The sequence below is a fragment of the Pleurodeles waltl genome, chromosome 8, assembly GCF_031143425.1.
Source record: "Pleurodeles waltl isolate 20211129_DDA chromosome 8, aPleWal1.hap1.20221129, whole genome shotgun sequence".
Lineage (NCBI taxonomy): Eukaryota > Metazoa > Chordata > Amphibia > Caudata > Salamandridae > Pleurodeles > Pleurodeles waltl.
The window spans coordinates 563,535,942-563,549,238 of record NC_090447.1 but is presented as its reverse complement, the minus strand read 5'-3'; positions in this window follow the sequence as shown (position 1 = coordinate 563,549,238).

Below are 13,297 nucleotides of genomic sequence, written 5' to 3'. Positions count from 1 at the left end.
GCAAAAGTAGATAATTCTAATGCTCTATTCTGTGGTAGTGTGGTCGAGCAGCAGGCTTATCAGAGGGTAGTGTTAAGCATTTGTTGTACACACACAGGCAATAAATGAGGAACACACACTCAAAGACTTACTCCAGGCCAATAGGTTTTTCTAATGAAAAATATATTTTCTTAGTTTATTTTAAGAACCACAGGTTCAAGATTTATAGTAAACACTTTAAATGTAAGGTACTTCACTTATATACTTTAGGAACTTTGAATAAAAGCAATTTCATATACAGTCTTTGTAAAACTGGCAATAAGCTATTTTCAAAGTGGACACAGTGCAAAAATAAACAATTCCAGGATGAGGTAAGTAAAGGTTATATTAGGAGGTAAGTAAAACACTTACAAGTCTTAGTCCTGGGGCATAGGCAGCCCACCGTTGGGGGTTCAAGGCAACCCCAAAGTTACCATACCAGCAGCTCAGGGCCGGTCAGGTGCAGAGGTCAAAGAGGTGCCCAAAACACATAGGCGCCTATGTAGAACAGGGGTGCTCCGGTTCCAGTCTGCCAGCAGGTAAGTACCTGCGTCCTCGGGGGGAAGACCAGGGGGGTTTTGTAGATCACTGAAGGGGGGACACAAGTAGGCATACAAAACACACCCTCAGCGTCACAGGGGCGGCCGGGTGCAGTGTGCAATGTAGGTGTCGGGTTTTAGGTAGGAATCAATGGAGGGACCTGGGGGGTCACTCTAGCGGTGCAGGCAGGCACAGGGGGGGCTTCTCAGGACAGCCACTACCTGGGCTAGGCAGAGGGTCATCTGGGGGTCACACCTGCGCTGAAGTTCGGTTCCTTCAGGTCCTGGGGGCTGCGGGTGCAGTGTTGGTTCCAGGCGTCGGGTCCCTTGTTATAGGCATGGGGAGCCCCTGGAGTCTCTCTGCAGGCGTCGCTGTGGGAGCTCAGGGGGGTCGTCTCTGGTTACTCACAGGCTTGCAGTGACTGGGGAGTCCTCCCTGAGGTGTTGTTCTCTGAATCTCGAGCCGGGGGCATCAGTTGCAGAGTGAGAAGTCTCACGCTTCCGGCGAGAAACGTGCAGTCTTGGAAGTTGCTTCTTTGTTGCAAATAAGTAGCTGGTTTTGAACAGGGCCGCTGTTCACTAGAGTTTCTTGGTCCTTTGGTCCAGGGCAGTCCTCTGAGGCTTCAGAGGTCACTGGACCCTGTTGGATGCGTCGCTGGTTGCAGGTTTTCGAAGCTGGAGACAGGCCGTTAGGGCTGGGGCAAAAGCAGTTGTCGTCTTCCTCCTTCTCTGCAGGCTTGTAGGTCAGCAGTCCTTCTTCTTTCTTCAGGTTGCAGGAATCTGATTTCCTGGGATCTGGGGAGCCCCTAAATACTGAATTTAGGGTTGTGTTTAGGTCTGGGAGGGCAGTAGCCAATGGCTACTGTCCTTGAGGGTGGCTACACCCTCTTTGTGCCTCCTCCCTGTGGGGAGGGGGGCACATCCCTAATCCTATTGGGGTAATCCTCCAAACTCAAGATGGAGGATTTCTAAAGGTATTGGTCACCTCAGCTCAGGACACCTTAGGGGCTGTCCTGACTGGTGGGTGACTCCTCCTTGTTTTTCTAAATATCTCCTCCAGCCTTGCTGCCAAAAGTGGGAGCAATGGCCGGAGGGGCGGGCATCTCCACTAGCTGGGATGCCCTGGGGCACTGTAACAAAAGGGGCGAGCCTTTGAGGCTCACTGCCAGGTGTTACAGTTCCTGCAGGGGGAGGTGAGAAGCACCTCCACCCAGTACAGGCTTTGTTCCTGGCCACAGAGTGACAAAGGCACTCTCCCCATGTGGCCAGCAACATGTCCAGTGTGTGGCAGGCTGGCAGAAACTGGTCAGCCTACACTAGAAGTTGGATTAGTATTCAGGGGGCATCTCTAAGATGCCCTCTGGGTGTATGTTACAATAACTTACACACTGGCATCAGTGTGCATTTATTGTGCTGAGAAGTTTGATACCAAACTTCCCAGTTTTCAGTGCAGCCATTATGGAACTGTGGAGTTCGTGTTTGACAAACTTCAAGACCATATACTCTTATGGATACCCTGCACTTACAATGTCTAAGGTTTTGCTTAGACACTGTAGGGGCATTGTGCCCATGCACATATGCCCTCACCTGTGGTATAGTGCACCCTGCCTTAGGGCTGTAAGGCCTGCTAGAGAGGTGACTTACCTATGCCACAGGCAGTGTGAGGGTGGCATGGCACTCTGAGGGGAGTGCCATGTCGACTTAGTCTTTTTCTCCCCACCAGCACATACAAGCTGTGAGGCAGTGTGCATGTGCTGAGTGAGGGGTACCCAGGGTGGCATAAGACATGCTGCAGCCCTTAGAGACCTTCCCTGGCATCAAGGCCCTTGGTACCAGGGGTACCAGTTACAAGGGACTTACCTGAGTGCCAGGGTTGTGCCAATTGTGGAAACAAAGGTACAGTTTAGGGAAAGAACATTGGTGCTGGGGCCTGGTTAGCAGAGTCCCAGCACACTTCAATCAAAACTTAGCATCAGCAAATGCAAAAAGTTAGGGGGTAACCATGCCAAGGAGGCATTTCCTTACAATACCTATGTATGTCCCAGATCTAGATGGCCCTGGTTTGGTGGCAGCATATACACCTTTTGACATAAATGAACATCTCACTGTCTTACAGGAGCTTCAGCAATTTTGCGATGATAAATCATCCGCCAATCCTGACACTTTAGGAATAAGGGATCCAAAAAATCAGGGTTTTGGTTCGTAAGAAGATTGCTGTGAAGAAGGAATTTGTCCCATGCTACAGAGCACCGGTCCAAGTCCTGGGAATACACAATGCCAGAACTATCGTCCTACCCTGCTGCCTGGTTCCAAAGTAAACAGATTTGTCTCCATTGACAAACATCAAAATCCATCATGTGGCTGATGCTGCACAATCAACCCAGAGGTCCCTTGGTTAGTTCCTGGTGCCCTCTCACTACCCAACAGGACCTACCTCTTCAAAGAAGAAACAACAACACTTCTGACAAAATGCCTCCTCGATGCCACTTCAAGGACAAGACCTGTCCAAGATGTGGCTGCCTTCTGCTCCAACACAACACAAACTGACGGCATTGTCTACTATGAGCCTCAACCCGAAGTGGATCCTTCCACCAATAATGCACCGGCTCCTGTGTAGTGCAACTGCGTGTGGTTATTTCATTGACCTTGATGATTTTTCCTTGACTTCATTCGCACCTGCTATTGAAACTGTTTCAAAGACACGTAAGCTGTACATATGGCTTAAAAATATCTATTTAGTTTATCCATGGAATTATCTGTGGATATTTCTGACATAGCTTGTCTTTCTATTATGTATTGGTTTTGTGACTGTTTTCTTCTTGCTTATAAATGATCATTATCTTCCTGAATGCTCTTCTGTGGAGCAGGTGGATGAAGTTCTCACTCCATATCTTTCCTCACATAAGATCCGAAGAGACTTCCCCTTGTGAACATTTTAGCAGTGCCAATTCCTCATGGGATTGTGTAGGATAAAGTTCCACTTTACATATACTGGCCTACTGAGGTCATTCAAATTCCATATGTCTTTAACATTTCAATGACTGATGTAATTACACCATGAGTGAAGGAGCAACTACCACCAGCCCAGCTGTGCCATGATCGTATGGTACAGTTCTTTGGTGATCCGTTGCTGGAAGATTGGAGCATGATTGGTCACTGTCATTCTGACCAGTCCTTTGGTGTGTTCAACCAGTCTTTCACTGCACCTGGTGCCTCTTCGAACATCTATCATTGGTGTGCCTTGTCGTTCCACCAGTGCCTCCTGTGGACAAAAAACTTCTGATGTTTCCGATGAGGGTTCATTCACGGTCGTGCCTCATGAGACTGAGGCTGATTTGCGAGGCCACTTGTGAGCCTGCCTTGGTGGACTGGCTGGCTTCTTTGGGCACTTTGGATGGTGCTGCTTTCGTGGGAGATCCTGTGCCTGGGACTGCTGCACACTACTGCTCCGTGGATCCATCTGCCAATCCTGTCATCGATCTAACATCTGACGATGTGGCTTCTTTCCTGAATGCCCTTCCTTTTGATGGCTTTGAAGACATCCTTCAAGATCATGACTACTGTTAAATACATTTCACCATTGACCTATTCTAAGGTTTCACGGTTTTGCCAAACATTGCCTTTAACTTTGACCTGCAGTGCTTGTCATGGTCGACATTGTGTCTCTTTGTATGTTTTAGCTATTTTGACAAGTTTTTGATTAGATTTTAGTTATGTCTTAATATGATTTTAGCTTGTTTTAGTCCAGAGCATTTTTAGCTTTGGTGCATTCACTTTCTCATGCGTCACCATTATTGCGTCATACTTGTTCCGGCAATGGGGAGGGTGTAGTGGATCCTATGTAGCTTTAATAGGAATCATGAGTTTAGCTTAGTTGTCTAGCTTGCAGACCCTGTGTCCCGTCAACCAGTGACTTTTAACCTACTTAGCTTGCTCTGTTTTAGCACATTTATTTAATTGTTTCTTCCAAGATGGGTGCTATGTTTATAGTTAGGAAGATGTTTTAGTTTCACATTATCAGTGCCACTTTGTAAAGGCGTCAAAGATAAATGAGATACGTAGGTATTCACATCATGTACTTCTCCACTTTCTTGTGACAGTAACATAATGTACCTTTTCAGGGAATTGTATGTATAATGGCCATCCCAAGCATGCCTTCTTTTCTGTTGTTTGGGAAGATACAAGCGCCAGGGGTCCTACAAGATCTGTATAAATACATCTCACACAGACAAGATTTTTAAAGGGATTCCTACCAGATGCCATCAACGATATCTCTCCTACAGTGATGCAGATCCAGCCTTCGTGACGCCACGGAGTCTGATCTAGATCCCTCATTCCAAGGTAACATGGTTTGGGTGGGTTCTACTCATGGACCTGGTACTGGCAGATTAGTGTTCACACACCCAGCTCTCTTTAGGTTAGAGATTAGGTTCATCATGCTAGGGTATTAGGGTTTATTTCATACCTTTTTTATATCTTATGTTATTGCAAGATGGTGGGGGTCTCTGTATTCATGGCTCTCGTTTTTACATTTCTGTTTCTTGTATTGTTCATTATCCTAATCATTGCATCCCATGTAATTTACAGTAGGTTGCAGTTTTGTTATTAAAACCTGTTGAAAACTTCACTGCATCTCTTTCATTGCCTGTGTGTGGCTGAGACATGTTGCTCATGTGAAAAAGGGTAATCTCTGTTTAACCATGACTCTCCTGAGATATCACACTCTTGAGTCCATGTGTAAATCCTGCCACAAATCACCTTTTACTGTTTGGGTTTTTGGTGAGGTACTGCTTGTGGGATGGAAGGGTTAGGCCGACAGTTGTGACTTGTTGTAGGATTGGCCTAGTCACCTATAAACAAAAGTTCTGTCATCCCTACTCCAGCAGTCTTGACTAGAGCAAGAGTCCAACTTCGACAAAGGAAGGTGGAGATTGGAATGTGGATTGCGGGGGACAACACAAGTGTAACTGTTGCTTCAGGGTCCACCACCTCTAGGGACTAGTCTTTATTGGGGGCCTCAGAGGAAAATGTAGATTCACTCTTGGCCTCCGGACCAGTCCCCTCACCCTTTGTGGCACTGTGTCCCTTGGTGTCTGTGGTGTCCGCACCCCAGCAACTATGGCCAGATTCCTCCCCTCTGATTTTGCCAATGTCACCTTTGCATTGCACAGATTATGCTGAAAACACAGATACAACAGTTTGAGGGTATTTATGCAAATACAATCAGACACAAATTTGATCACACATTTACTCAAAGTCTAAAGTTCCCCACATTAGCTCCCAAATCATGTATGCCTTTGTCTCCTATCCACTTGCAATTCCCTCCATGACAAAGGGCTTTAAGCGCATGAATAAAAACATAGGCCTTGAGACATATCTAACCCACTGCAGTCAGAGCTAAAATGTATTCACATTTCCAAAAGAGCCATGTGTTGGCCTGGAATTTGACTTCTCAAGATGGGATATGTGATGTGACCTTTCATCTACAAATGTTCCTTTAAGAATCATGTTTCTCTCCATCATTGACTTCTCATCTGGACAGAACTAAGGACACTAAAATGTTGTTTGGGGAACCTGTAACTCTCTCACCAATGTGGACACATTCCTGTCTGTTGCAATCAATACAGCTTGGCACACAATATCACTTTGTTAGACATAGACTGGCTTACATGCACATATATGAAGGACTAAGGTGTCGTGCCACCCTGCTACTGTCCACATTAACTGACTAGAATGCTGCTTTACAAACAGGTTTCAAACATGTTCCTGATAAGGAATGATGCCACTGTACACATGTTCCAGTCCTTTTAGAGCAGATGCTCATTGTCATATTGCCATGGCACCAACTTACTAATGTCAACTTTGATGCAGTTTGCCATGTCACCAGTATTAGGCCCTACATTACCTACTCATATTTATGATGGAGCATCCCACTTGACCGAATCATAAAATTGGGCATGTTTGGTCCAACTGCCCATTATGAAATAGAGAAAATGAAGGTACCCCTTTGTTCCTATGCAGCCATGTGTCTGCTCAAAACAGTACTTGGCTTGCGATGAGGAATCTAGTGCCAACCTTCAACACAGAGCAATACACCAAACATAGCACCAGGCACTCTCTGATTAACTTACATCTCCAGAAATCTGCATGTAAGTTGGATATGTGTCAACCGTCATGTTGATGCCATATAAAAATGCTGAAAATTAAAAATGTTAAACAACAAAAATAGCTATATACTATAACTTACCCCTTGATGCTGCTACCCTCAACTGCCCATCAAGCTCCAGATGGGCCACAGCAAGGATGCGGGCCATTAGGGAGGTTAGGGTGCAGCACACCTGCTTTGTTCATTGGAAGGACTGCCCGAGCTGGCCTTCCACAGAATTACAATTTGAGCGGTGGAGGTTCGCTCACCGTTCCAGCAATGCAGGCTATGCAGCTTATTGACCCCAAGGGTCTACACCTCCTTAGTGATGGCCTTCCAGATTTCCCATTTTTGATTTCCGTTAAACTGTATGGATGAAAGCAAAGAACAAGAAAAGACGTTTAGAGTGATGTGGTTTGTCTTTAGTGCTGTGAATCAATTTTGTTGCATCACTCACGTGCATTCACCAAACAGCAACTTCATCTTTTCCTAAAGCATTTAGAGGTTCCTAGGAAATATGGATTTTCAGTGATAGTTTGAGCAACCTCAACACTTTCTATCTCCTTATGTTACCAATTCCGAGCCAAAACATAATTAGGCAAGGGCTGTGAAATATTTCCAGCTGTGAGACCTACTCCTGATTACTCATATTCATTGTGAGCTACTAAAAGCTAAACAACCTGGACAATAATTGTATATAACCCCGAGCACAGCTACATTGGCTTCATGCCTAAACTCTTAAGAGCCAAACCCATGATTTGCATCACATACAGTGACTTGGCTAAGAGCAGTATGGAAGGGCAGCTATGTGTCAGTGAGAGCTGGGAATTGGGGGGTGTATGAACCCATGTGTGTAAAAAGGGGACATACTTGTATGGATGATTGAGAGCCTGTGGTATTTAAACTTGTAACACAGGAAATAACTTTCCCCACATGTGGCATCATGACATGTTTAAACCATACAGAGCATCCTATTCCATAATGTGGGCTGCAATCAGACAACTCCATAACTTTAAAACATGTTCTTCCACTTAACATCATCAGCATTTCAACACTGGCTGTATGCTGTCACTCACACTACTGGTACACTGTCTACTGGCCACTGGTAGTAAGGGGTCTGCGGTTTGTCTGATGAAACCGAAATTGTGAGTTACATGGACAGATATTACAGCTTATCCTTTCAGGTGACTCTACATTTCCAGGCACAGGCATTTTTAACAGTGGCAAAGAAAATTGGCCCTCATTATGACATTGGCAGTAAATCCTGCTTACTGTTGGGGTGATGGCCGCCAACATACCTTCACGGAGGCGAACATCCATTCTCCATATTATGACGCACACACACTAAACCAACAGAATTCTACCACAAACACCTGTCCCCCAGACCAAAGGTTAGTGGTAAACTGTCGGTACGAACACCCATACCATTATGCCAACAAAACAACGCCTAGCACATTATGACCCGCGAATCACAACCGCAGACAATCAACGGCAGTAAACCATTGACGGTAAGCACCGGCGCGGTCAGAGTGGCCACCCAAATACAAAACAACACAACATTGGCCAAAACTAAAATCACACACCTGACATTGATACACACACCACACTCACCCACAGCAGTATAAAATACACACCCACATTACCCACAACCCTTTACGAAGACTAAATATAGCCAAGAGATAGCCACGCAAATCACAGCAACAACTACACACACCACAAACACCCATCTATCTGTCACACACCCCACCACATTATTCAACACCCACTGCACAACGCACACCACACAACACCCATGTCCCCACAAAGGTAATCCCGTTTCACAGATGGAAATAGTCAGAGTTTAGCCACAGCTGTTTGGAGCACAAGTACAGCAAATCTCCATTGCAAGGAAGATGAAGCTATTACGGAGAATCGTGAACTGGGTGAACGCCGTGGGACAGCATCCAAGAACAAGGGATGACATCAGGAAGAGGTGGAACGACCTACAGGGAAGGTACATTCCATGACAGCAAGGTACCAGCTAGCCATCCAGAGGACTGGCGGTGGACCTCCACCTCCTCCCCCACAGCTGACGGCATGGTAGGAGCAAGTCTTGCCAATACTGCATCCTGAGGGACTCACTGGGGTTGTCGGAGGACTAGGCACTGGTGAGTCAACATTTATTGCCTATCTCCCCACATACCTGCATGCCACCACCACCCACCACCCCTCACCCTGACACCCATCACTCCACTCAATTCCCCCAGTGCACCAACCACAACTGACTAACCTGAATACAAAGCCCTGCATGCCATACCCACTGCATGAACATCCCTCCCAGCCCTGCATGTACACCCCCCACCAATGTATGCACATCATGGAGAACTAACAATCCCACAAGACATCACCATACACAGACAAGGGTGGCAGGGCAACTGCAACGATATAGGGGAAGCTAGGGATGTAGAAAATGTCACAGACATGTAGCATAATATACCACTTACATCCCCACAGGTGCCCCAGCCAATCGCAGCAGCGAGGAGGTGCCACGGCTACCCAGTCCCCCATCAGAAGATGCCCCCAGTGATGACAGTAACTCTGGAATTCTTGATCTGGCCCATCAGGGACCACGGGGCAGTCGGCTTACCCCAGCCCACACCCACTCCACCACAGAGCCTCCCCCCTCAGCATCCAACACCACAGCAGCCACCCATCGTCCCCACACCTCTGTCCCCAGGACACATCAATCAGCAGTGTGCTCACCTGTACAGGGACCCCAGTCCACACCTCACAGCCAAGACGATCAGGGTCCTTGGGTCAGTGGCAGTGGGCACACTGTTCAGGGGACACAGGCACGGGGGACAGGGACTCACGGAGGACAGCTGTGCGCCAGGGGGAGGACAGGCCCAGGGAACCGACTGCCCAGGAGGAACTCACCAATGTCCTGGGGGCTTTCCAACAATCCTCAGACAAGTTGGCCCAGATGTTAAACATCATGCAGAAGAACCTGCGGCTGCAGGAGGAACACCACCAAGAGATCAGGAGTGATTTGCAGGCCTGCAACACCACCATGGTCTCCAAAGCAGGGGTGGTGGGTGATATGGCCAACATCATGAGGGACTATACAGCACACCAGCGGGCCCCTTCCACTAGCCAGTCAACTGAACAGCCCTCCACATCTGCTGCAGCTAGTAGACAGGTGGCCCTGCCACAGGACCCACTGGCCACCAGTGCACCTCCCCCTGCAGAAGGTGAACCACCCCGCTAACGTTCCCTGCGAACCAGACAGACACAAGAGACACTTGCCAAGACCACCACCGGGAAATGAGACCCTCCTGAATGTACCCCTTGTGTTCCACTCTGTCACCTTGTCCACTTTGAACTGCCATTGCTCCCCTTCCTATGGCCCCTTGGACACTGGACCTGTGCTACAAACAGACTAGACCAATACCCTGGGCTTACCTCTATCATCACCCCATTCCATTACACTATTCCTTCTATATTGTTCACTACAATAAACATCCTTGAACACAACTTGAGTGATAGCTTTAGGTGACGAAAATGTGCAATAATATTAACAGTTTCATCTTGTGCAATTGTCCTTGTGACTGCATACAAATAATGGCCTGTAGCTGTCTGTAGTCATCACATCAGTACACAGTTGTAACCACACCAACATCTGCAAAATGAGAAGGCATAGATGACAGTCAATTGAGATGCAAAGGAAGTGACTGCCAACATGCTACGGCCACACTGAAAAGATAAATAATCAGAGGAATGGTCAGTTTCACTGTCTTACCTGTGTGTCATTGGAAGTACTGCCATATGACTGATGTCCTGTTGTCCACATCCTCATCCTCTGCCTCCGCATCCTCACTGTCCTGAGGGTCCACTGCTGCCACAGGAGCATTTTCACCCTCCTCCTCTTGCAGATAGGGCGCATGTCATCTCATGGCCAGGTTGTGCAACATGCAGAATAGAACAACTATCTTGCAGACCGTTAGAAATGGGGTCTTTGGTTGGTAGTCAGGTTACTCCCTGTCCAAGCAAGGACCCTCTCTGTAGTCAGAATAAGTCACACACAATCCAAATTATTTTGTGCCCTCACTCTGGTAGCTTGACACTGAGCAGTCAGGCTTAACTTAGAAGGCAATTAAAGTATTTGTGCAATAAATCATGAAATAACACAGTATAAACACCATAAAAATACACCACACAGGTTTAAAAAAATATAGAATATTTATATGGATAAAATAAGATTAAAACAATCAAGATTTGATAAGTACACGTTGAAATATCACTTTACAAAATGATAAAAAGTCTTAGGTACTTAAAAAAAATAAGTGTCTCTTGCAAGCACAAAGTACCTGGATTGCGTCTAAATTATTCACAAGGGACCCCAGAGGAGGAGATGCGTGGAAAACAGAGAGGTGTGCGTCAGTTTCTCTGGGCACACACAGATGATGCGCCAATGCTTTTTCACGCAACAAGAGATTTATGTCAATTCCCGGCGCGCAGACTTGGATCTTCTTCGGGTTGAGGGGTTTATGGACGCCCCGGGGACAATGCAGAGAAATCCTGGGCATGCAGGATCCGGTGGGCAATGCAGAGAAATTTCTGTTGCACAGCAGGCGCTACGTTGATTCCTCTCGCAGGAAGTCGTGCTGCATAGTTCCGGCTATGCGTCGATCCAGTGGGCCGTGCGTCGCAGAGCTGGTCGCAACGCTAGCACTGCGTTAATCTCCACTCGGGGAGCCGGGCTGCTTCGTTCTGGTTCGCCGTGCAGTGATTTTCTCACTGCGGTGCAGACTGTGTGTCGATTCGGGCAGGCTGTACATCGATTTTCACCACACAAGGAGTTATTTTGCAGAGATGAAGTCTTTTTGGCCCTGAGACTTCAGGAAACAGGAGGCAAGCTCAATCCTAGCCTTTGGAGAACACTTCTCAGCAGAGACAGAGGGCACCAAGGCAGCAGGACAACAGCAAGGTAGCAGTCCTTTTCAGGAAAGCAGTCAGGTGAGTCCTTTCGGCAACCAGGCAGCTTCTCTTAGCAGTTTGCAGGTTCTGGTTCTGAGTTCCTTTCCCAGTAGGTATCTTGTCAAGAAGTGTCTTAATTGGTAGGGTCAGAGGCCCTGTTTAAATACCCAAATGTGCCTTTGAAGTGGGGGAGACTTCAAAGAGTGGCTTAGAAGAGCACAAGGTCCCCTTTCAGTTCCATCCTGTCTGCCAGGGTCCCAGTAGGGGGTTTGGCAGTCCATTGTGTGAGGGGAGGCCACTGTCCTTTGACATGTAAGTGTCAGGCCCTCCATCCTCTCAGCTCAGGAAGACCCATTCAGTATGCAGATATGTGCAGGTGTGACTGAGTATCCTGTGTTTGGGTTTTTCTGACTGACATGCACAAGGGAGCTGTCAACTAACCCAGCCAGACGTGGATTGTAAGGCACAGAAGGATTTAGATGCAGAAAAATGCTCACTTTCTAAAAGTGGCATTTCTAAAACAGTAATATTAAATTCAACTTCACCAGTCAGCAGGATTTGGTATTACCATTCTGGCCATACTAAATATGACCTTGTTACTCCTTTCAGATCAGAATCTACCACTCAAACAGTACATGAGGGTAGCCCTAATGTTAGCCTATGAAAGGAGCAGGCCTCACAGCAGTGTAAAACGAATTTAGGAGTTTTACACTACCAGGACATATAAACTACACAGGTACATGTACTATTTTTTCCGTACATAGCACCCTGCCCTATGGGTTACCTAGGGCCTACCTTAGGAGTGACTTATATGTAGAAAAGTGGGTGTTTAAGGCTTGGAAAGTACTTTTAAATGCCAAGTTGAAGTGGCAGTGATATTGCACACACAGGCATTCCAATGGCAGGCCTGAGACATGGTTAGGGGGCTACTTATGTGGTTGGCACAATCAATGCTGCAGGCCTACTAGTAGCATTTACTCCACAGGCCCTGTGCACATGGAATGCACTTTTATTGGGGACTTATAAGTAAATTAAATAAGCCAATTGGGTATGAGCCAATGTCACCATGTTTTAAGGGAGAGAGCATGTGCACTTAGCACTGGTTAGCAGTGGTAAAGTGTGCAGAGTCCTAAAAACCAGCAAAACAAGTGTCGGAAATTGGAGGGAGGCAGGCAAAAAGTTGAGGGTGACCACCCTAAGGCTGTCTGGTCCAACACAGACCTTCTCAGGGGAGTAGCAGAGGGATCCACCTGTCAGATGGAGGCATATGAACCTGGCCTTCAGGAGGCCGAAGGTTCACTCAATTATCCTCCTGGTTCGCCCTGAGCATCATCATACCTATTCTCAGCCCCTGTCCTGGCATTCCTCCCAGTGGTCAAGAGCCACGACAGGTTCGGGTATCCAGAGTCACCTGCAAGAATTGAGGTACAAACATAAGCCTTGCACAATGGTATGGGGGATGACTCCTGAAGGCATACACTGACATGCATTGGGAGGGGACTCAGGCTCACCTATTAGCCACACCCTGGGCCTCTGTAGTTGTGCCATCACATTTGGTATGCTGCTATTCTTCAAAAGGATACTTGGCAGTGACGTGGGAGATGTACTGGTCAGCCAGGCATACCACTCGCACATTGAG